The sequence below is a fragment of the Pseudophryne corroboree genome, chromosome 4 (assembly GCF_028390025.1).
Source record: "Pseudophryne corroboree isolate aPseCor3 chromosome 4, aPseCor3.hap2, whole genome shotgun sequence".
Lineage (NCBI taxonomy): Eukaryota > Metazoa > Chordata > Amphibia > Anura > Myobatrachidae > Pseudophryne > Pseudophryne corroboree.
In genome coordinates this window covers 281,167,693-281,190,642 of record NC_086447.1, presented here as the reverse complement: position 1 = coordinate 281,190,642, position 22,950 = coordinate 281,167,693, and positions in this window count along the sequence as shown.

Here is a 22,950-nt window from a genome sequence, read left to right as displayed (position 1 = left end):
TTAGAAAAGATATCTTCAAAATATGTATTCTACTAAACATCTACATGTATGTTCTATAAAATCTATCACCAGCAGCCAGCAGGATACTTGGATATATTTACTTTAAAAGATTGAAAGAGAGTACAAAAATCAAAATGGACACACAAATCAAACAATCCTTCAGCTTTTGGATTCAAAGTTTAAAATAGGGAGATGCAATAGTCTCCAGTGCTATAGCAGCAGAGCCGGCGTAACCTGCTCAGCAGTGTCAGGAAGTGCTCTCCCCGTTCTGCTACACTTCTGTTGCTGCCGGCTGCCACGGTGCCTATCACACTGTATGATAGGCAGTGGCACCAGCAGTGGGAAGTGTGGCTCTTAGTGTCAGCACAGTTCTCCATCTCTCTCCTCCTGTCTTCACCCCAATGCACCCAACAAGCTCCATGACAGGTAGCGGCCCTGTCAGCGTCAAGCTGATCTTTGTGTAAATACTGCATACTTCCCCCTCTTTGCTGTGGACTTATGTGTTTTGGTCGCTAATATTGTGGGAATTATATGTGGCACTCCTGCTGTGGGCATTAAGGGTAGGGGGCACTACTACTGTGAGTGCTATGTGTTAGGGGCACTACTAATGTGGGCATTACATGTGGCACTACTACTGGGTTGTTCTATGTAAAGGGCACTAATACTGTGGGCATTTTGTGTGGCACTACTAATGTGGACATTATGTGTGTAAGGGACATTACTGTGGGCATTGTGTATAAGAGGCACTTCTATGTAGTGTAACTGTATAGCTTAATGTGACAAAGGGACACTGCTGTGTGACATAATCTAAATAAGGGCACTATTGTGTGTCATAATGTGTATTAGGGGAACTACTGTGTGTTGTAAAGTGAATAAGGTACACTACTTTGTAGTGCAATATGAATCAGGGGCACTATGTGCGGTGTAATGTGGATAAGATTGTGATACAGGTTGAGTATCCCTTATCCAAAATGCTTGGGACCAGAGGTATTTTGGATATGGGATTTTTCCGTATTTTGGAATAATTGCATACCATAATGAGATATCATGGTGATAGGACCTAAATCTAAGCACAGAATGCATTTATGTTACATATACACCTTATACACACAGCCTGAAGGTCATTTTAGCCAATATTTTTTATAACTTTGTGCATTAAATAAAGTGTGTACACTCACACAATTCATTTATGTTTCATATACACCCTATACACACAGCCTGAAGGTAATTTAATACAATATTTCTCTAACGTCCTAAGTGGATGCTGGGGACTCCGTAAGGACCATGGGGAATAGCGGCTCCGCAGGAGACTGGGCACAAAAGTAAAGCTTTAGAACTACCTGGTGTGCACTGGCTCCTCCCCCTATGACCCTCCTCCAAGCCTCAGTTGAGATTTTGTGCCCGAACGAGAAGGGTGCACACTAGGTGGCTCTCCTGAGCTGCTTAGTGAAAAGTTTTAGGGGGGGGGGGCGCCCTGAGACGCAATAAAAACACCTTGGATGGCAAAAAAATGCATCACATATAGCTCCTGGGCTATATGGATGCATTTAACCCCTGCCAGAATACATAGAAAAACGGGAGATAAGGCCGCCGATAAGGGGGCGGAGCCTATCTCCTCAGCACACTGGCGCCATTTTCCCTCACAGCTCCGTTGGAGGGAAGCTCCCTGGTTCTCCCCTGCAGTCACTACACTACAGAAAGGGTTAAAAAAGAGAGGGGGGGCACTAATTACGCGCAGTATTAAAGATACAGCAGCTATAAGGGGAAAAACACTTATATAAGGTTATCCCTGTATATATATAGCGCTCTGGTGTGTGCTGGCAAACTCTCCCTCTGTCTCCCCAAAGGGCTAGTGGGGTCCTGTCCTCTATCAGAGCATTCCCTGTGTGTGTGCTGTATGTCGGTACGTTTGTGTCGACATGTATGAGGAGAAAAATGATGTGGAGACGGAGCAGATTGCCTGTAATAGTGATGTCACCCCCTAGGGGGTCGACACCTGAGTGGATGAACTGTTGGAAGGAATTACGTGACAGTGTCAGCTCTGTATAAAAGACAGTGGTTGACATGAGACAGCCGGCTACTCAGCTTGTGCCTGTCCAGACGTCTCATAGGCCGTCAGGGGCTCTAAAGCGCCCGTTACCTCAGATGGCAGATATAGACGCCGACACGGATACTGACTCCAGTGTCGACGGTGAAGAGACAAATGTGACTTCCAGTAGGGCCACACGTTACATGATGGAGGCAATGAAAAATGTTTTACACATTTCTGATAATACGAGTACCACCAAAAAGGGGTATTATGTTCGGTGAGGAAAAACTACCTGTAGTTTTCCTGAATCTGAGAAATTAAATGAGGTGTGTGATGATGCGTGGGTTTCCCCCGATAACAACTGATAATTTCTAAAATGTTATTGGCATTATATCCTTTCCCGCCAGAGGTTAGGGTGCGTTGGGAAACACCCCCTAGGGTGGATAAAGCGCTCACACGCTTGTAAGGGCTCTACCCTTTCCTGAGATGGCCGCCCTTAAGGATCCTGCTGATAGAAAGCAGGAGGGTATCCTAAAATGTATTTACACACATACTGGTGTTATACTGCGACCAGCAATCGCCTCAGCCTGGATGTGCAGTGCTGGGTTGGCGTGGTCGGATTCCCTGACTGAAAATATTGATACCCTAGATAGGGACAGTATATTTTTGCCTATAGAGCATTTAAAAGATGCATTTCTATATATGCGTGATGCACAGCGGAATTTTTGCCGACTGGCATCAAGTCTAAGTGCGTTGTCCATTTCTACCAGTAGAGGGTTATGGACACGACAGTGGTCAGGTGATGCAGATTTCAAACGGCATTTGGAAGCAACATGAGAAGACGCCGTATTATCAGGCGCAGTCTTTTCGTGGACAAGCGGGCAAAAGGTTCCTCATTTCTGCCCCGTGACAGAGGGAGAGGAAAAAGGCTGCTGAAATCAGCCAGTTCCCAGGAACAGAAACCCTTTCCCGTCTCTGCCAAGCCCTCAGTATGACGCTGGGGCTTTACAAGCAGAATCAGGCACGGTGGGGGGCCCGTCTCAATGAATTTCAGCGCGCAGTGGGCTTAATCGCAAGTAGACCCCTGGATCCTTCAGGTGATATCTCAGGGGTACAAATTGGAATTCGAGACGTCTCCCCCTCGCCGTTTCCTAAAGTCGGCTTTACCGATGTCTCCTTCTGACAGGGAGACAGTTTTGGAAGCCATTCACAAGCTGTATTCCCAGCAGGTGATAATCAAGGTACCCCTCCTGCAACAGGGAATGGGGTATTATTCCACACTGTTGTGGTACCGAAGCCGGACGGCTCGGTGAGACCGATTCTAAATCTAAAATCTTTGAACACTTACATACAGAGGTTCAAATTCAAGATTGAGTCACTCAGAGCAGTGATTGCGAACCTGGAAGAAGGGGACTACATGATGTCTCGGGACATCGAGGATGCTTACCTTCATGTCCAAATTTACCCTTCTCACCAAGGGTACCTCAGGTTTATGGTACAGAACTGTCACTATCAGTTCAGACGCTGCCGTATGGATGGTCCACGGCACCCCGGGTCTTTACCAAGGTAATGGCCGAAATGATGATATTCCTTCGAAGGAAGGGAATTTTAGTTATCCCTTACTTGGACGATTCCCTGATAAGGGTAAGATCCAGGAAACAGTTGGAGGTCGGTGTAGCACTATCTCAGGTAGTGTTGCGGCAGCACGATTGGATTCTCAATATTCCAAAATCGCAGCTGGTTCCGACGACTCGTCTTCTGTTCCTAGGGATGATCCTGGACACAGTCCAGAAAAAGGTGTTTCTCCCGGAGGAGAAAGCCAGGGAGTTATCTGAGCTAGTCAGGAACCTCCTAAAACCGAGCCAAGTCTCAGTGCATCAATGCACAAGGGTTCTGGGTAAAATGGTGGCTTCCTACGAAGCAATCCCATTCGGCAGATTCCACGCAAGAACTTTCCAGTGGGACCTGCTGGACAAATGGTCCGGGTCGCATCTTCAGATGCATCAGCGGATAACCCTGTCACCAAGAACAAGGGTGTCCCTCCTGTGTTGGTTGCAGAGTGCTCATCTTCTAGAGGGCCGCAGATTCGGCATTCAGGACTGGGTCCTGGTGACCACGGATGCCAGCCTGCGAGGCTGGGGAGCAGTCACACAGGGAAGGAATTTCCAGGGCTTATGGTCAAGCCTGGAGACATCACTTCACATAAATATCCTGAAGCTAAGGGCCATTTACAATGCTCTAAGCTTAGCAAGACCTCTGCTTCAAGGTCAGCCGGTGTTGATCCAGTCGGACAACATCACGGCAGTCACCCACGTAAACAGACAGGGTGGCACAAGAAGCAGGAGGGCAATGGCAGAAGCTGCAAGGATTCTTCGCTGGGCGGAAAATCATGTGATAGCACTGTCAGCAATTCCGGGAGTGGACAACTGGGAAGCAGACTTCCTCAGCAGACACGACCTCCACCCGGGAGAGTGGGGACTTCACCCAGAAGTCTTCCACATGATTATAAACCGTTGGGAAAAACTCGACAGGTATTGCGCCAGGTCAAGGGAACCTCAGGCAATAGCTGTAGACGCTCTGGTAACACCGTGGGTGTACCAGTCAGTGTATGTGTTCCCTCATCTGCCTCTCATACCCAAGGTACTGAGATTGATAAGATGGAGAGGAGTAAGCACTATATTCGTGGCTCCGGATTGGCCAAGAAGGACTTGGTAACCGGAACTTCAAGAGATGCTCACGGAGGATCCGTGGCCTCTACCTCTAAGAAGGGACCTGCTCCAGCAAGGACCCTGTCTGTTCCAAGACTTACTGCGGCTGCGTTTGACGGCATGGCGGTTGAACGCCGGATCCTGAAGGAAAAAAGGCATTCCGGATGAAGTCATCCCTATCCTGATCAAAGCCAGGAAGGATGTAACCGCAAAACATTATCACCGCATTTGGCGAAAATATGTTGCGTGGTGCGAGGCCAGTAAGGCCCGACGGAGGAAATTCAACTGGGTCGATTCCTACATTTCCTGCAAACAGGAGTGTCTATGGGCCTGAAATTGGGGTCCATTAAGGTTCAAATTTCGGCCCTGTCAATTTTCTTCCAAAAAGAACTAGCTTCAGTCCCTGAAGTTCAGACGTTGTAAAAGGGGTACTGCATATACAGCCTCCTTTTGTGCCTCCAGTGGCACCTTGAGATCTCAATGTAGTTTTTGGGTTCCAAAAGTCACATTGGTTTGAACCACTTAAATCTGTGGAGTTAAAATATCTCACATGGAAAGTGGTCATGCTGTTGGCCCTGGCCTGGGCCAGGCGCGTGTCAGAATTGGCGGCTTTATCCTGTAAAAGCCCTTATCTGATTTTCCATTCGGACAGGGCGGAATTGAGGACTCGTCCTCAGTTTCTCCCTAAGGTGGTTTCAGCGTTTCACCTGAACCAACCTATTGTGGTGCCTGCGGCTACTAGGGACTTGGAGGACTCCAAGTTGCTAGACGTTATCAGGGCCCTGAAAATATATGTTTCCAGGACGGCTGGAGTCAGAAAATCTGACTCGCTGTTTATCCTGTATGCACCCAACAAGCTGGGTGCTCCTGCTTCTAAGCAGACTATTGCTCGTTGGATTTGTAGTACAATTCAGCTTGCACATTCTGTGGCAGGCCTGCCACAGCCAAAAATCTGTAAATGCCCACTCCACAAGGAAGATGGGCTCATCTTGGGCGGCTGCCCGAGGGGTCTCGGCTTTACAACTTTGCCGAGCAGCTACTTGGTCAGGAGCAAATACGTTTGTAAAATTCTACAAAATTGATACCCTGGCTGAGGAGGACCTGGAGTTCTCTCATTTGGTGCTGCAGAGTCATCCGCACTCTCCCGCCCGTTTGGGAGCTTTGGTATAATCCCCATGGTCCTTACGGAGTCCCCAGCATCCACTTAGGACGTTAGAGAAAATAAGAATTTACTTACCCATAATTCTATTTCTCGTAGTCCGTAGTGGATGCTGGGCGCCCATCCCAAGTGCGGATTGTCTGCAATACTGGTACATAGTTATTGTTACCAAAAAATCGGGTTATTGCTGTAGTGAGCCATCTTTTCTAGAGGCTCCTCTGTTATCATGCTGTTAACTGGGTTTAGATCACGAGTTGTACGGTGTGATTGGTGTGGCTGGTATGAGTCTTACCCGGGATTCAAAATCCTTCCTTATTGTGTACGCTCGTCCGGGCACAGTATCCTAACTGAGGCTTGGAGGAGGGTCATAGGGGGAGGAGCCAGTGCACACCAGGTAGTTCTAAAGCTTTACTTGTGTGCCCAGTCTCCTGCGGAGCCGCTATTCCCCATGGTCCTTACGGAGTCCCCAGCATCCACTACGGACTACGAGAAATAGAATTATCGGTAAGTAAATTCTTATTTTTTAGTAATTTTGTGTATTAAACAAAGTCTCTATACATTGAGCCATCAAAAAACAAAGGTTTCACTATCTCACTCTCACTCAAAAAAGTCCGTATTTCGGAATATTCCGTATTTCGGAATATTTGGATATGGGATACTCAACCTGTGCTGCATGATGTAATTTGAATTGGAGGTAATATTGTGTGGCCATGACCCTTCATTGTGAGATCACATCCCCTTTTATTGCTGCATGCACACTGTCCCTTTATTATGTATGGCACAAATTTATAGTTTGCAGAGGGGCACTGAACACCCTAACACCAGCCCTGTATGGCAGCTTCCTTGAGCTTAAATAATGGGCAAAACTGAGTTTTACTCCTATGCAATGGCAATGTATAAATTACTAAATAAATTGCAGTCTTAATGATAATCCTAGCTAACACGCCAGGTCTTATGGGTAAAATATTGTGTAGTTATTATTGTCTTCATTGTATTTAGTCTATTTCTGACTTTTATACATTTGTTGTATCATTGGTAGTAGAGGGGGGAAGCGGTTAAAATACCACTAGTCAGGATCCAGGCGGTTACAATGCCGACACCAGAATCCCGACTAGCGGTGAAATCCCACCACTGGAATACTGGCGCCACCGGCTATTCTCCCTCTGTGGGGGTCCACGACACCTATAGAGGGAGAATATAACCTGTGGCGAGTGCAGCGAGCCACTGTACCCACAGCATGGCGAGGCCAGTGTGGTGAGTTCAGCAAGCTCGTAAGGGTCTTTCTAGCACTCTCCCCGCTGCTGGCATACTGGTGGCCAGGATGCCGCTATTGGAATACTGGCGGCCGGCAGTATGGAGAGGGATGTAGTCAAAATGTTGATGGTCATAATTAGAAATGTGCGCCGATCCCCATGTTTAGTTCAGTATTAATTTCATGTTTTTGTTTTGGTTCTAAATTGGAAAACCGCACTCATATGTTTTGGTTTTGCTTTTGGTCTGTATTTTTTTTAAATGCTAAAAACAGCTAAGATCATGGAATTTGGGCCTGTTTATGTTCCTGCAGTGTTAGTAACCTGAATAACATTAATTTCCAGTTAATTTTGACCACCTCATACTGAAGATCATAATATTGGGGGTAATTCCAAGTTGATCGCAGCAGGAAATTTTTTAGCAGTTGGGCTAAACCATGTGCACTGCAGGGGGGGCAGATATAACATTTGCAGAGAAAGTTAGATTTGGGTGGGTTATTTTATTTCTGTGCAGGGTAAATACTGGCCGCTTTATTTTTACACTGCAAATTAGATTGCAGATTGAACACACCACACCCAAATCTATCTCTCTCTGCACATGTTATATCTGCCTCCCCTGCAGTGCACATGGTTTTGCCCAATTGCTAACAGAATTCCTGCTGCGATCAACTTGGAATTACCCCCATTGTTTTCACCAATACTGGCCAAAGGCTTCAGCAAGCTGGCTGGTTATTAATCAACAGAGCAGAGACACAAACACATGTCAAGAAAAGTGATGAAAGATTGAATTGTCCTTGTGCCCTCCCACTCACATTTATTTTGGATAGATACATGCACAGTTTAACAAACCAAGCACTTCAGTGACAGGGACTGCCACTTTTTTGGCTCAAGTGCATCGTTTGTTTGGGTAACAACAAACAAGCAACTAATAGGCTTACAGCAGCTAACAGTGTAGTTTTGTTAATGATCTCTTGTCTACTGCGGGAAGATGTTGGCATTGTCATCCTCATCCTCATAACTGTTATCATTATCATCACACAATATTAACTCATCCCTGCTGGAATTCACCATTACAGAAGTCTCTGTACTTTGACATAACTGGTGGGAAAGGTATTCTTCGTGGAATAATTTTTTTCCACATTTTGAGAAAGTAGCCTCCTACGCCGATCAATCTCAAGGCTCCTGGCTGTGCTAAAAACTCTTTACAAGTACACACTGGAGGATGGGCATAAATGAACATAATGAACTTATACCAAGGGCTCCAAACTGCCTTTTTTTTCCTCCCAGTAGTCAAAGGGACTGTATGACATACTAATTTGTACATTATCGTTAAAATAATCCTCCACCATTCTATGGATGGTTACATAATCAGATTGAGTCACTGTAGTGGTGTCACTAATGTTGGGCAATTCTTTGAAACCTGCCCAGATATCAAAATGTTGTGTCACTCTAGTGCATTGAGTGGACTTATCCTCATCACCAGTGGGTCTCTGGAAAAAGGTTAGTATTTTCCTGGCAGCAGCTGCAACACTAGCGTTTGGTTGTGCTCCTGCTCTTCTATTGACCTATCATGAGCCATATCGACTCATAGGACTTATATTACTAACGCGGTGCCATGGCACCTACTGAGCGTTATTGTAACAGTGCCACTGCCTGGCCCTGAACACACAAAAGTTTTACAAAAAACACTTTTTTCTGTTTTCAACAAATGACAATAACATCACACTGGGTCTCATGCAGCACTTATATTATTAATGCATGTACGGCACCTCCTGAGCGTTATTGTAACGCAGTGCCACTACCTCACACTGAATATACACAAAAAAAAATTTTGTTTTGTTTCTTAATAATTTTGTTACATACTGCAGCAAATCTCTGCGCTTATATTATAAAAATGGTAGAAGACACCAAAAACTTTTGCCGGCAGCAGCGTGCACCAATATATGGTTAATGCTGCCCTGTATTACTATTAGAAGCTTTAGGCTGTACTGTGGGCAGTTACAACACCAGTGTGCACCAGTAAAGGGTTAATGCTGCCCTGTAATAGGAGCAGTTACAGCATCAGTGTGACTGACTGTGCACCAATAAAGGGTTAATTTAATGGTTACAAAATAATGGCATTAAAAAGAAAAAATCATGCTGCCCATAAGTGAATCTCTGGGCTGTGCATAGGGCACCAGTAAAGATCCTAAAAGATAAATAATATTGCTATAATGCCCGGGCAGTCTATTGGATATGTTCTCTGGGGCTAATTCAGACCTGATCACTGCTGTGCGTTTTCACACAGCGGGAGGTCAGGGCTGAACTGCGCATGCGTATGCACCGCAATGTGCAGGCGCGACGGTCCACAGTGACGGGGATATCCGAGCAGTGATGGGATGGTGCGAAAAATCAGATTGCTCCGGCGATCACAAGAAGATTGACAGGAAGAGGGCATTTGTGGGTGGCAACTGACCGTTTTCATGGAGTGTCTGGAAAAACGCAGGAGGGACCCAGCACTTTGTGGGAGGATTCGTTATGTCAGCTCCAGTCCCTATCATCGCAGCGGCTGAGTAAGTCCTGGGCTGTGCAGCTCTCCTGCACATGCGATCACACACCTGCACTGCGAATTCTCCCTCCCCCTGTAGGCGGCGACTACCTGATCGCAGGGATGCAAAAAATGCACCCTAGCGATCGGGTCTGACTTACCCCTTCTGTCTGGAGTCCTGTGTGAAATGGAACCCAAATCACCACAGGAAGGACTTATATTAAATAAAAAACACACAGGATCCGACACCAGGAAGATGATGTTTTGCCTAGTTTTGGAATCCAAGCAAGGCAGGAAATCAAGAGCCATCACTCTGATTCCCTCAGAAACTGGAGGTTTGGGTAGGCCCGCACATCCCTAGTCATAATTTCATCAACCTGAAAGTAGACACATTTAAAATATCAACATAATCATAATATCGGCATAGATAAAATAATGGCGATCAATCATAATGGAGAAATGTACAAGATAGTTTCCCACTGAGCATGCACATTCATTGATCCTGTAATGTCCGCCACGATGCCTGATGCACCTAATTGTCATATCAAGATATGTGTAGAACAGGGAGAGACAACCTGTGGCAAACACTGCTGTGTAAATACACATGCTAGCATGCCCTAACAACAAATCTGTGGCAGGGCATGATGGTATATGTAGTTCCACAACAGCTGGAGTGCCACAGGTTGCTTACTGAGGGAACAGCACTGTACGTGAGCAAAAACTGAGCTTATCATGTCACCCATACAGTTATATTTCCCTAAATGCCACATAATAAAAAATAATTCTCACTAGTGAATTGCGGTGAGGGAAGTGACGGGGGAAGCACTTTGTAATGCGCAACAACAACAACCCCCCTTCCCTGCCAGTTGTAAAGTAAAAAAAAAGCATATGGTTCCCCCTATTTAACAAAAACCAGCACTAGGCTGAAACAGCCAGGGGGGATTATGCGATAGCAGGGGAGACGCTCAGTGCGAGGTCCTCCTGCCTTAGCATTAAACACCCCCCCAAACCAGTCAGCCCAGGGTTGGCATTCCTCAGAAAGTGGGGACCCCAAAAACTTTCCCCTTTTTACACATTAAGGCATTATGGCAGACAGCGTCCCCTTTTTACACATTACGGCAGACAGCATCCCCTTTTTACACATTACGGCAGACAGCGTCCCCTTTTTACACATTACGGCGGACAGCGTCCCCTTTTTACACATTAAGGCATTATGGCGGACAGCATTCCATTTTTACACATTACGGCGTACAGCATCCCCTTTTTACACATTACAGCAGACAGCGTCCCCTTTTTACACATTACGGCAGACAGCGTCCGCTTTTTACACATTACGGCAGACAGCGTCCCCTTTTTACACATTACGGCGGACAGCGTCCCCTTTTTACACATTAAGGCATTACGGCGGACAGCATTCCATTTTTACACATTACGGCGGACAGCATCCCCTTTTTACACATTACAGCAGACAGCGTCCCCTTTTTACACATTACGGCAGACAGCGTCCGCTTTTTACACATTACGGCAGACAGCGTCCCCTTTTTACACATTACAGCAGACAGCGTCCCCTTTTAACACATTACGGCAGACAGCGTCCCATTTTTACACATTACGGCGGACAGCGTCCCCCTTTTTACACATTATGGCAGCCAGCATCCCCCTTTTTACACATTACGGCAAACAGCGTCCACTTTTTAAATATAAACACACATATACATATACACAAACACACACAAACACACACACACACACACACACTTTCTCTCTCACACTCTTTTTACATCCCCTTACCACAATCTTGCTGGCCAGATCTTCCACAGTCTGCAAGCCTGGTCCGTGTAGCTCCGCCCCTTTGGTCCATGTAGCTCCGACCCCTTGGACCATGTAGCTCCACCCCCTTTCATCAGAACGAAAAATGACACTCCTCTCACTGTCACAGGGGACAGAGGAGAGGGAGTCATGCTGCCGGTGCTGCTGCGGCTGCCTGTCAGTGTGACAGGGCAGGAGCAGCAGCCAGCAGCAGGGGGGACAGGACGGCGTTTCAGCAGGGATGCAGAGCAGTGAAGGCGCCTCTCCTGCCCGGCGCCTACCTGCACTGCATCCCTTTGCTGAGTGGGTAGCGCCGGGCCTGGTTACCGCTGCCACAGGGCTTTCGGCATCTTCTATCTTCGGGAGCTCTTACCTATTCCCTCCCCATCGCCAGACTGACCGCTGCTACCTCGCCGCTGGCTTATATAAGCCAGTTGAGGGGGTGGGGAGATGACATGGCGAATTTAAAAAATGATGCTCTCCGCTGCTGAATGGCTGGCAGGAGCTGGATCCTTTTGGATTTAGGTCTGCCGCCAGCCACACTTTCTCCGCCGGGTCCCACCACCATGATGCCCGCCGCATCGCTCCACCGCATCTGCCCCCTGGCCAGCGGATCCACTGGATCTGCTGGTCCAATCACATCTGGGGGACAGACAGGGGCGTGCATTCAGGTGGGCTGAATGCACGCCCCTGTCATTGAAGCACCAGTATAGGTACCGCTTCCCCATACAATTTCAATGGGCTTTTAGAGCCCATGGCTTCACCCTGCCCCCTGCCCACCCGCTGCTACCCGAACTTTAGTACTTCCAGCCCAACATGCAGGGATTTTCACAGTGGGAAAATTATTAAAATAATAAAAAAAAGTTATCTATCACAGAATCTGTGTTATAAATATCTTCTTTGTATTATTTTTTCATTATCATTTTTATCATTATGACAGAGGAGGCACTGCCTCCCCTGCCTGCACGTCCCTGATTGTCACGCCCTCTGTTAGAGAACGTTGCACTGACTAACTGCACACCTGTTATTTGCTGTAACATAAATTGTCACAACCATTGCGGTAAACCCTTTCACAGTAGCGCAAAGCCCCATCACAGAAGTGCTGCTATAAGGGCATGCTAAAACTGTGGCAGGACATGCTGGTATGTGTAGCTCCACAGCAGCTGGAGTGCCACAGGTTGCCTACTGAGAGAAAAGCACTGTGAATGCGCAAACACTGATTTTATCATGTCACCCATACAGTCATATTTTCAAAACTGTAACACAATAAAAATAATTGTCACTCCCCTTACTAGACAATTGGGCACTGATTACTTGTGCACCCATCTAGTACCACAGCATAAAGTATTTGCAGCGACCATTGTAATAAGCCCCATCATAGTAGCGCTAAGCCCCTCCATATTTACGATAAATAAATGACAAGTAAGGCACGTCATATGTAACTCACTCGTATCTCCACTTGCAATGTACAGTAACTGTGTGGTAACAGGGTGTTTACACCAAAGATGAGTTGTCATGGACCTGTGGGCGTTATTGCAGGTTATACTGATGTGAGTGTATGGAGAGAACCATTTGATTTTGGATGAATATCTTGCATAAGGTATATGGCTAGTGCAATGCACTGATAGTAATGACTAATTCCACAAGCAGATACACGGGGTTGGGACAGTAGCATACAGTAGGTGCATGTAACTCTGCATACAAACAAATATCAGCATTTGTTTCTGTTCAGAGCAGCTACACTTGCGGCCAACTTGTGTGTAACGCTGAAGCAACCCTTAGACAATACTTTATGGGGCAGATGTATTAAGCCTGGAGAAGTGATAAAGCAGTGATAAGTGCAAGGTAATAACGCACCAGCCAGTCAGCTCCTAACTGTAATTTTTCAAATCTGTAATGATTGGCTGGTGCATTATCACCTTGCACTTATCATTGCTTTATCACTTCTATATCCCTTCTCCAGGCTTACTGCATCTTCCCCTATGTGTATTGAAAGTAAAACATGTGAAATTGACATACTGTAATTATTAAATGTGTAGCCTTAGCGGTATATTGCATCTCAACCACTGCAGAGTTTTTTAACAGAACTGTATGTGTGTATTATACTTTCAATGAGTAAACATGACAATAATAATGTTGAATTCCAATGTCACAAGGTCAGTTTTAAATAGCTACGTGAGCTGTATACCCATTGTTATTTACAGCATTTCTGCCATACAGTAATATATAGCAGTTTTCTGAAAGTATAGTGACAGCCATATACAGTAGTATAGGCATCACACCTTCCTATGTTTTGTGATTTATCCAGTACTAACCTAAAGCCTTCTAAGTGACAATGCCAGTCTGTGTGTGAAAGTCTATTTTCTGTATTGTTACCACATATGGACAGACATTCCATTTTTTAGACTTCAACCCAGAGGCGTAGCGTGGAGACATGACACCCGAAACAGGGTCATGTCACGGCGCCCCCACCCACCACCACACATACATACATAGATTCACACACATTTAGGCACAGACATACATAAACACACGCATATACACAGATATATACACAGATATATGTATATACACACACATAAACACACAAATATACACACACATATACACAGATATACACTGGTTGTGACTTGAAGCTATTGTAGCTACTGGTAAGGTTACACACGCATATGAAATTGTGGTAGACCTGTGTATTTGAACTTGTTATCCAAATCCCTGAATCATAAGGTCGCATACCTATATGAACTTGCGTTCAGGCCTATGCGTTTGAACTTGTTATTCAAGCACTTAACCATAAGGCTAAATCTAACTTTCACCTGTGGACCCCACCGGTGTGTGGTTTTTTCAAGTATCCAGAATACGTAATTGCCATTTCATTGATGCACTAACAGTATTTATCAAGCACTAGAGACATACCCCTGATGAAGTCTTAGAGTAAGACGAAACGCGTCGGGTTATTTGTTTATAAACATCAAATCTCCGAATTGTCAAAGGAGAAGGAGGAATCTATCAAAGTTATTTCAACTGGTCCTCTGTACTATATAGTGTTATCTGCAAGAAGAGATACTATACCGTTTTGTATCATTGCTTTTATGTTGTAATACATTTTTACATGGAACATGTTAAATGTGGTTTTATGCTCACGAATTAGGAGTAAATATCTTAGGGAGACTGCTGTTTTCCCCCATTGAATATTGGGTGGAAAAACAACCCAAGTGCGCCCATTCCTCTACTGGCACATATACACAGATATATACACATATACACACACACACACACACACACACACACACAAATATACACACAGATACATAAACACACATATACACAGATATATAACACACATAAACACATAAATATACACACAGATATACAGACATACATAAACACACACATACACAGATATATACACATATACACACACAAACACACAAATATACACACAGACATACACATATACACACCGACATACATAAACACACACATACACAGACATATACACACAGCCATACATAAACACACACATATACTCACACATACTGTATACAAAGATATATATATATATATATACACACATAAACACACACATACATGTATACACATAAACTAGAGATGTGCGGCAGGCACTTTTCGGGTTTTGTGTTTTGGATCTGGATCACTGCTCGTGTTTTGGATTGGTTTTGCCAAAACCACCCTTTCGGGTTTTGGTTTTGGTTTTGGATCTGGAAGATTTAAAAAAAAAAAAAACTGCTAAATTCACAGAAGTTGGGGGTCATTTTGGTCCTACGGTATTATTAACCTCATTAACATTCATTTCCACTCATTTCCACTCTATTCTGAACACCTCACAATATTGTTTTTAGGCCAAAAGGTTGCTCCAAGGTCGCTGGATGACTAAGCTAAGTGACACAAGTGAACGGCACAAACACCTGGCCCATCTAGGAGTGGCACTGCAGTGTCAGACAGGATGTCAGTTTTATAAACTAGGCCCCAAACAGCACATAATGCAAAGAAGTAAAAGAGGTGCACTGAGGTAGCTGGATGACTAAGCTAAGCGACCCAAAAGGGCGGCACAAACACCTGGCCCATCTAGGAGTGGCACTGCAGTGTCAGACAGGATGTCAGTTTTATAAACTAGGCCCCAAAGAGCACATAATGCAAAGAAGAAAAAGAGGTGCAATGATGTAGCTGGTTGACTTAGCTAAGCGACACAATTGGGCGGCACAAACACCTGGCCCATCTAGGAGTGGCACTGCAGTGGCAGACAGGATTGCACTCTCACCCACCCCTTATGTTGTATAAACAAAACAGGACATGCACACTATAACAAACTAGAGATGTGCACCAGAAATATTTCGGGTTTTGTGTTTTGGTTTTGGATTCGGTTACGCGGCCGTGTTTAGGATTCGGAAGCGTTTTGGCAAAACCTCCCTGAAAATTTTTTGTCGGATTCGGGTGTGTTTTGGATTCGGGTGTTTTTTTTACAAAAAACCCTCAAAAACAGCTTAAATCATAGAATTTGGGGGTCTATTTGATCCCATAGTATTATTAACCTCAATAACCATAATTTACACTCATTTTCAGTCTATTCTGAATACCTCACACCTCACAATATTATTTTTAGTCCTAAAATTTGCACCGAGGTCGCTGGATGGCTAAGCTAAGCGACACAAGTGGCCGACACAAACACCTGGCCCATCTAGGAGTGGCACTGCAGTGTCAGGCAGGATGGCACTTCAAAAAATAATCCCCAAACAGCACATGATGCAAAGAAAAAAAGAGGCGCAATGAGGTAGCTGTGTGACTAAGCTAAGCGACCCAAGTGGCCGACACAAACACCTGGCCCATCTAGGAGTGGCACTACAGTGTCAGACAGGATGGCACTTCAAAAAAATAGTCCCCAAACAGCACATGATGCAAAGAAAAAAAGAGGCACACCAAGGTCACTGTGTGACTAAGCTAAGCGACACAAGTGGCCAACACAAACACCTGGCCCATCTAGGAGTGGCACTGCAGTGTCAGGCAGGATGGCACTTCAAAAAAATTGTCCCCAAACAGCACATGATGCAAAGAAAAAAAGAGGCGCACCAAGGTCGCTGTGTGACTAAGCTAAGCTACACAAGTGGCCGACACAAACACCTGGCCTATCTAGGAGTGGCACTGCAGTGTCAGGCAGGACGGCACTTCAAAAAAATTGTCCCCAAACAGCACATGATGCAAAGAAAAAAAGAGGCGCACAAAGGTCGCTATGTGACTAAGCTAAGCGACACCAGTGGCCGACACAAACACCTGGCCCATCTAGGAGTTGCACTGCAGTTTTCTAGCAAGAGGATGAGTGCTTCCATCCTCATGTGAATCTGAACCACTAGCCATGAACATAGGCCAGGGCCTCAGCTGTTCCTTGCCACTCCGTGCCGTAAATGGCATATTGGCAAGTTTACGCTTCTCATCAGACGCTTTCAATTTTGATTTTTGGGTCATTTAACTGAACTTTTTTTTTTTGGATTTTACATGCTCTCTACTATGACATTGGGCATCGGCCTTGGCAGACGACGTTGATGGCATTTCATCGTCTCGGCCATGACTAGTGGCAGCAGCTTCAGCACGAGGTGGAAGTGGATCTTGATCTTTCCCTATTTTAACCTCCACATTTTTGTTCTCCATTTTTTAATGTGTGGAATTATATGCCAGTATCAATAGCAATGGCCTACTACTATATATACTGCGCACAACTGAAATGCACCACAGGTATGGATGGATAGTATACTTGACGACACAGAGGTAGGTAGAGCAGTGGCCTTCCGTACCATACTGCTATATATACTGGTGGTCACTGTCAGCAAACTGCAAAACTAAAATGCACCAAAGGTATAGAATCTAGATGGATAGTATACTTGATGACACAGAGGTAGGTAGAGCAGTGGCCTTCCGTACCATACTGCTATATATACTGGTGGTCACTGTCAGCAAACTGCAAAACTAAAATGCACCACAGGTATAAAATCTAGATGGATAGTATACTTGACGACACAGAGGTAGGTAGAGCAGTGACCTTCCGTACCGTACTGCTATATATACTGGTGGTCACTGTCAGCAAACTGCAAAACTAAAATGCACCACAGGCATAGAATCTTGATGGATAGTATACTTGACGACACAGAGGTAGGTAGAGCGGTGGCCTTCCGTACCGTACTGCTATATATACTGGTGGTCACTGTCAGCAAACTGCAAAACTAAAATGCACCACAGGTATAGAATCTAGACGGATAGTATGCTTGACGACACAGAGGTAGGTAGAGCAGTGGCCTTCCGTACCGTACTGCTATATATACTGGTGGTCACTGTCAGCAAACTGCAAAACTAAAATGCACCACAGGTATAGAATCTAGATGGATAGTATACTTGACGACACAGAGGTAGGTAGAGCAGTGGCCTTCCGTACCATACTGCTATATATACTGGTGGTCACTGTCAGCAAACTGCAAAACTAAAATGCACCACAGGTGTAGAATCTAGATGGATAGTATACTTGACGACACAGAGGTAGGTAGAGCAGTGGCCTTCCGTACTGTACTGCTATATATACTGGTGGTCACTGTCAGCAAAACTCTGCACTGTACTCCTCCTATATAATACTGCTGGTCCCCAGTCCCCACAATAAAGCAGTGTGAGCACAGATATATGCAGCACACTGAGCACAGATATGGAGCGTTTTTCAGGCAGACAACGTATAATATTGGTGGTCACTGGTCAGCAAAACTCTGCACTGTGCTCCTCCTATATAATACTGCTGGTCCCCAGTCCCCACAATAAAGCAGTGTGAGCACAGATATATGCAGCACACTGAGCACAGATATGGAGCGTTTTTCAGACAGAGAACGGATAAAACTGGTGGTCACTGATCAGCAAAACTCTGCACTGTACTCCTCCTATATAATACAGCTGCTCCCCAGTCCCCACAATTAAGCAATAAGCACAAATATTTGCATCAACATTAATAAACGGAGAGGATGCCAGCCACGTCCTCTCCCTAACATTTCCAATGCACGAATGAAAATGGCGGCGACGCGCGGCTGCTTATATAGAATCCGAATCTCGCGAGAATCCGACAGTGGGATGATGACGTTCGGGCGCGCTCGGGTTAACCGAGCCATACGGGAGAATCTGAGTATGCCTCGGACCCGTGTAAAATGGGTGAAGTTCGGGGGGGTTCGGTTTCCGAGGAACCGAACCCGCTCATCACTATAACAAACCTCTAATTTCAGCAACCGGGTCTGCCACACGACTGTGGATGAAATGATTGGTTTATTTGGGCCCCCACCAAAAAAGAAGCAATTAATCTCTCCTTGCACAAACTGGCTCTACAGTGGCAAGATGTCGTCCTCATCCTGCGATCCCCCCCCCCCCACACTCTTCAGTGTTTACATCCTCATCCTAACAGATATAATATTCAAACAGACAAAACCACATAATTTAGGTGTCAGTGGACTGCTTACGCTCTTACCCAAAGTTTCTTAACTTGACAATGACCTATGATGAATGCACTGCAGGTGACGTATAAGGGAGGATGTTCCTAGGTGGTTAATATCCTTACCCCTACTTATTACGGATTGACAAAGGCAAACACACGGCTTGACACCGGTTGTCCGGATTTGTGGAGAAATAATTCCACACCAAAGAGGTGGCTTTTTTGATATTTTTCCCAGGCATGACAATGGGCTTATTCATCCCAAGGGCAACTGTCTCCCCGGTGCCTGATTTAAACAAACCACATCACCATCAGAATCCTTCTTGTCAACTTCTTCCACAGCGCCAGCAACACCCATATCCTCATCCTGGTGTACTTTAACAGAGACATCTTCAATTTGAATATCAGAAACTGGACTGTAGGCGCTCCTTCCAGCACTTGCAGAGGGTGTGTAAATGGTGGAAAGAGCCTCCTCTTCCCATCCAGTGTTGTGAACGTCAGGCATCGCAACTGCTGACACACTTGGACTCTCCTAGGGGATTTGTGATACCATCTTAGAATGCACAGTTCTTTGCTGTGCTTTTGCTGGCTTAACTCTTTTAATTTTTCTAGTGGGAGGATGAGGGTTTCCATCGTCATGTGAAGATGAACCACTAGTCATGAACATACAGTAGGCCAGGGCCTTAGCCATTCCTTGCCACTCCGTGTCATAAATGGCATATTGGCAAGTTTACATTTCTCCTCAGATGATTTACATTTATTTTTTTACTGAACTTTGGCTTTTTGGATTTTACATACCCTCTACTATGACATTGGGCATCAGTCTTGGCAGACGACGTTGATGGCATTTCATCGTTTATGTCATGACTAGGGGCAGCAGCTTCTGCACTAGGAGGAGGTGGTTCTTGATCTTTCCCTCTTCTATCCTCCAAATTTTTGTTCTCTATTATTTTTCTGGAGTTATATAACAATATGCGACACAGGAGAGCGTACCCCTACACCTCACAGGGTAAACCCTGTAAAAATGATTAGGATAATAATAACCCTTTTATTTTGAGTTATAATAATATGCAGCACAGGAGACCACACAGGGCAAACCCTGTAAAAATTATTTGGATTAAATATTAATAACTCCTTTATTTGGAGTAAATAATATACAGCACCACTGGACTTATACGGCAGTACCGCTGGAGTTATACGGCAGTAATGCTGGAGTTATACGGCAGTACCACTGGTCTTATACGGCAGTACCGCTGGACTTATACGGCAGCACCACTGGACTTATGGCAGCACAGGATACCACCACTGGACTTATGGCAGCACAGGACACCACCACTGGACTGATGCAGCACAAGACAGCACCACTGGATTGGACTTATACAGCAGCACCACTGGACTGGACTTATACGGCAGAACCACTGGATTGAATTTATACGGCTGCTTCACAGGAATTATGGCAGCACAGGACATCAGCACTGGACTTATGGCAGCACAGGACACCACCACTGGACTGGACTTATACGGCAGCACCACTGGACTTATGGCAGCATAAGACACCACCACTGGACTGATGCAGCACAAGACAGCACCACTGGACTGGACTTATACAGCAGCACCACTGGACTGGACTTATACGGCAGCACCACTGGACTTATGGCATCACAGGACACCACCACTGGACTTATGGCAGCACAGGACACCACCACTGGACTGATGCAGCACAAGACAGCACCACTGGACTGGACTTATACGGCAGCACCACTGAACTGGACTTATATGGCATAACCACTGGACTTATGGCAGCACAGGACATCACCACTGGACTGATGCAGCACAAGACAGCACCACTGGACTGGACTTATATAGCAGCACCACTGGACCCATGGAGTGACCGGACTGATGCAGCACAAGACACCACCACTGGACTGATGCAGCAAAAGACAGCACCACTGGACTGGACTTATATGGCAGTACCGCTGGAGTTATACGGCAGTAATGCTGGAGTTATACAGCAGTACCACTGGACTTATATGGCAGTACCGCTGGACTTCTACAGCAGCACCACTGGACTTATGGCAGCACAGGATACCACCACTGGACTTATGGCAGCACAGGACACCACCACTGGACTGATGCAGCACAAGACAGCACCACTGGACTGGACTTATACAGCAGCACCACTGGACTGGACTTATACGGCAGCACCACTGGACTTATGGCATCACAGGACACCACCACTGGACTTATGGCAGCACAGGACACCACCACTGGACTGATGCAGCACAAGATAGCACCACTGGACTGGACTTATACTGCAGCACCACTGGACTAATGGCAGCACATGACACCACCACTGTAACTGGACTGATGCAACACAAGACAGCACCACTGGACTGGACTTATACGGCAGCACCACTGGACTTATGGCATCACAGGACACCACCACTGGACTTATGGCAGCACAGGACACCACCACTGGACTGATGCAGCACAAGACAGCACCACTGGACTGGACTTATACGGCAGCACCACTGAACTGGACTTATATGGCATAACCACTGGACTTATGGCAGCACAGGACATCACCACTGGACTGATGCAGCACAAGACAGCACCACTGGACTGGACTTATATAGCAGCACCACTGGACCCATGGAGTGACCGGACTGATGCAGCACAAGACACCACCACTGGACTGATGCAGCAAAAGACAGCACCACTGGACTGGACTTATATGGCAGTACCGCTGGAGTTATACGGCAGTAATGCTGGAGTTATACAGCAGTACCACTGGACTTATATGGCAGTACCGCTGGACTTCTACAGCAGCACCACTGGACTTATGGCAGCACAGGATACCACCACTGGACTTATGGCAGCACAGGACACCACCACTGGACTGATGCAGCACAAGACAGCACCACTGGACTGGACTTATACAGCAGCACCACTGGACTGGACTTATACGGCAGCACCACTGGACTTATGGCATCACAGGACACCACCACTGGACTTATGGCAGCACAGGACACCACCACTGGACTGATGCAGCACAAGATAGCACCACTGGACTGGACTTATACTGCAGCACCACTGGACTAATGGCAGCACATGACACCACCACTGTAACTGGACTGATGCAACACAAGACAGCACCACTGGACTGGACTTATACAGCAGCACTGGACTTATGGCTGGAGTGAAGATGGCGGGGCGGGAGGCACAAAATATACAAAGTCTGGATCTCGCGACAATCCGACACCAGGATGATGGCGTTTTGCCTCATTCTGGGAACCAAGTCCTGCAGGAAAACCCGAGCCGGACTCGGATCCAGACTCGGATTATTACGTTCGGGGAAAGGGGGGGGGGGGTCAGATCTCTGAGATCTGAACCCACTCATCCCTAACATAAACACACATATGCACACAGACATATATACACATTTATACACAAACACATTTACACGCACAAACACAGACATATACACATAAACACACAGCATACACATAATCACATACATACATTAATTCACACCAAGTGGGCAGCAGCAGAGCAGCTCCTTGTTCTAGCCTGGAGGGGTGGAGCATCTATGTTATTGTCAGGCTGGGCCTCCGTAGGTAGGAGAGGAAAGGACTGCATGTTCCAGATCACTGAATGCAGATACCTGACAGCCAGGAAGCTTCTTCTGACAAGCTTCACCACTTCCCTAACAACACACCACACTGCACTGCACTGGACTCTCTGCACTGCAATCAGTGACATAGAACATGCAGGTAGTGTAGTGGCCACCCCTTCCCTCTCTTCTAGTCATCTCATCCTACCCTGAGTCCCGGCTCCCAGCTCTGTAACAGGGAGCCGACGCCTTCTGTCCCCAGTGGCGCCTGGAACTCCAGCTCCGCTCGCTCCACCCTCCCTACGTCCCTGCTTACACATGTATAGATGTAAAGGTAGCATATTTTGTAGTGCATGTAAAAGTAGATTTTTGCTAAAGATGAGCGGG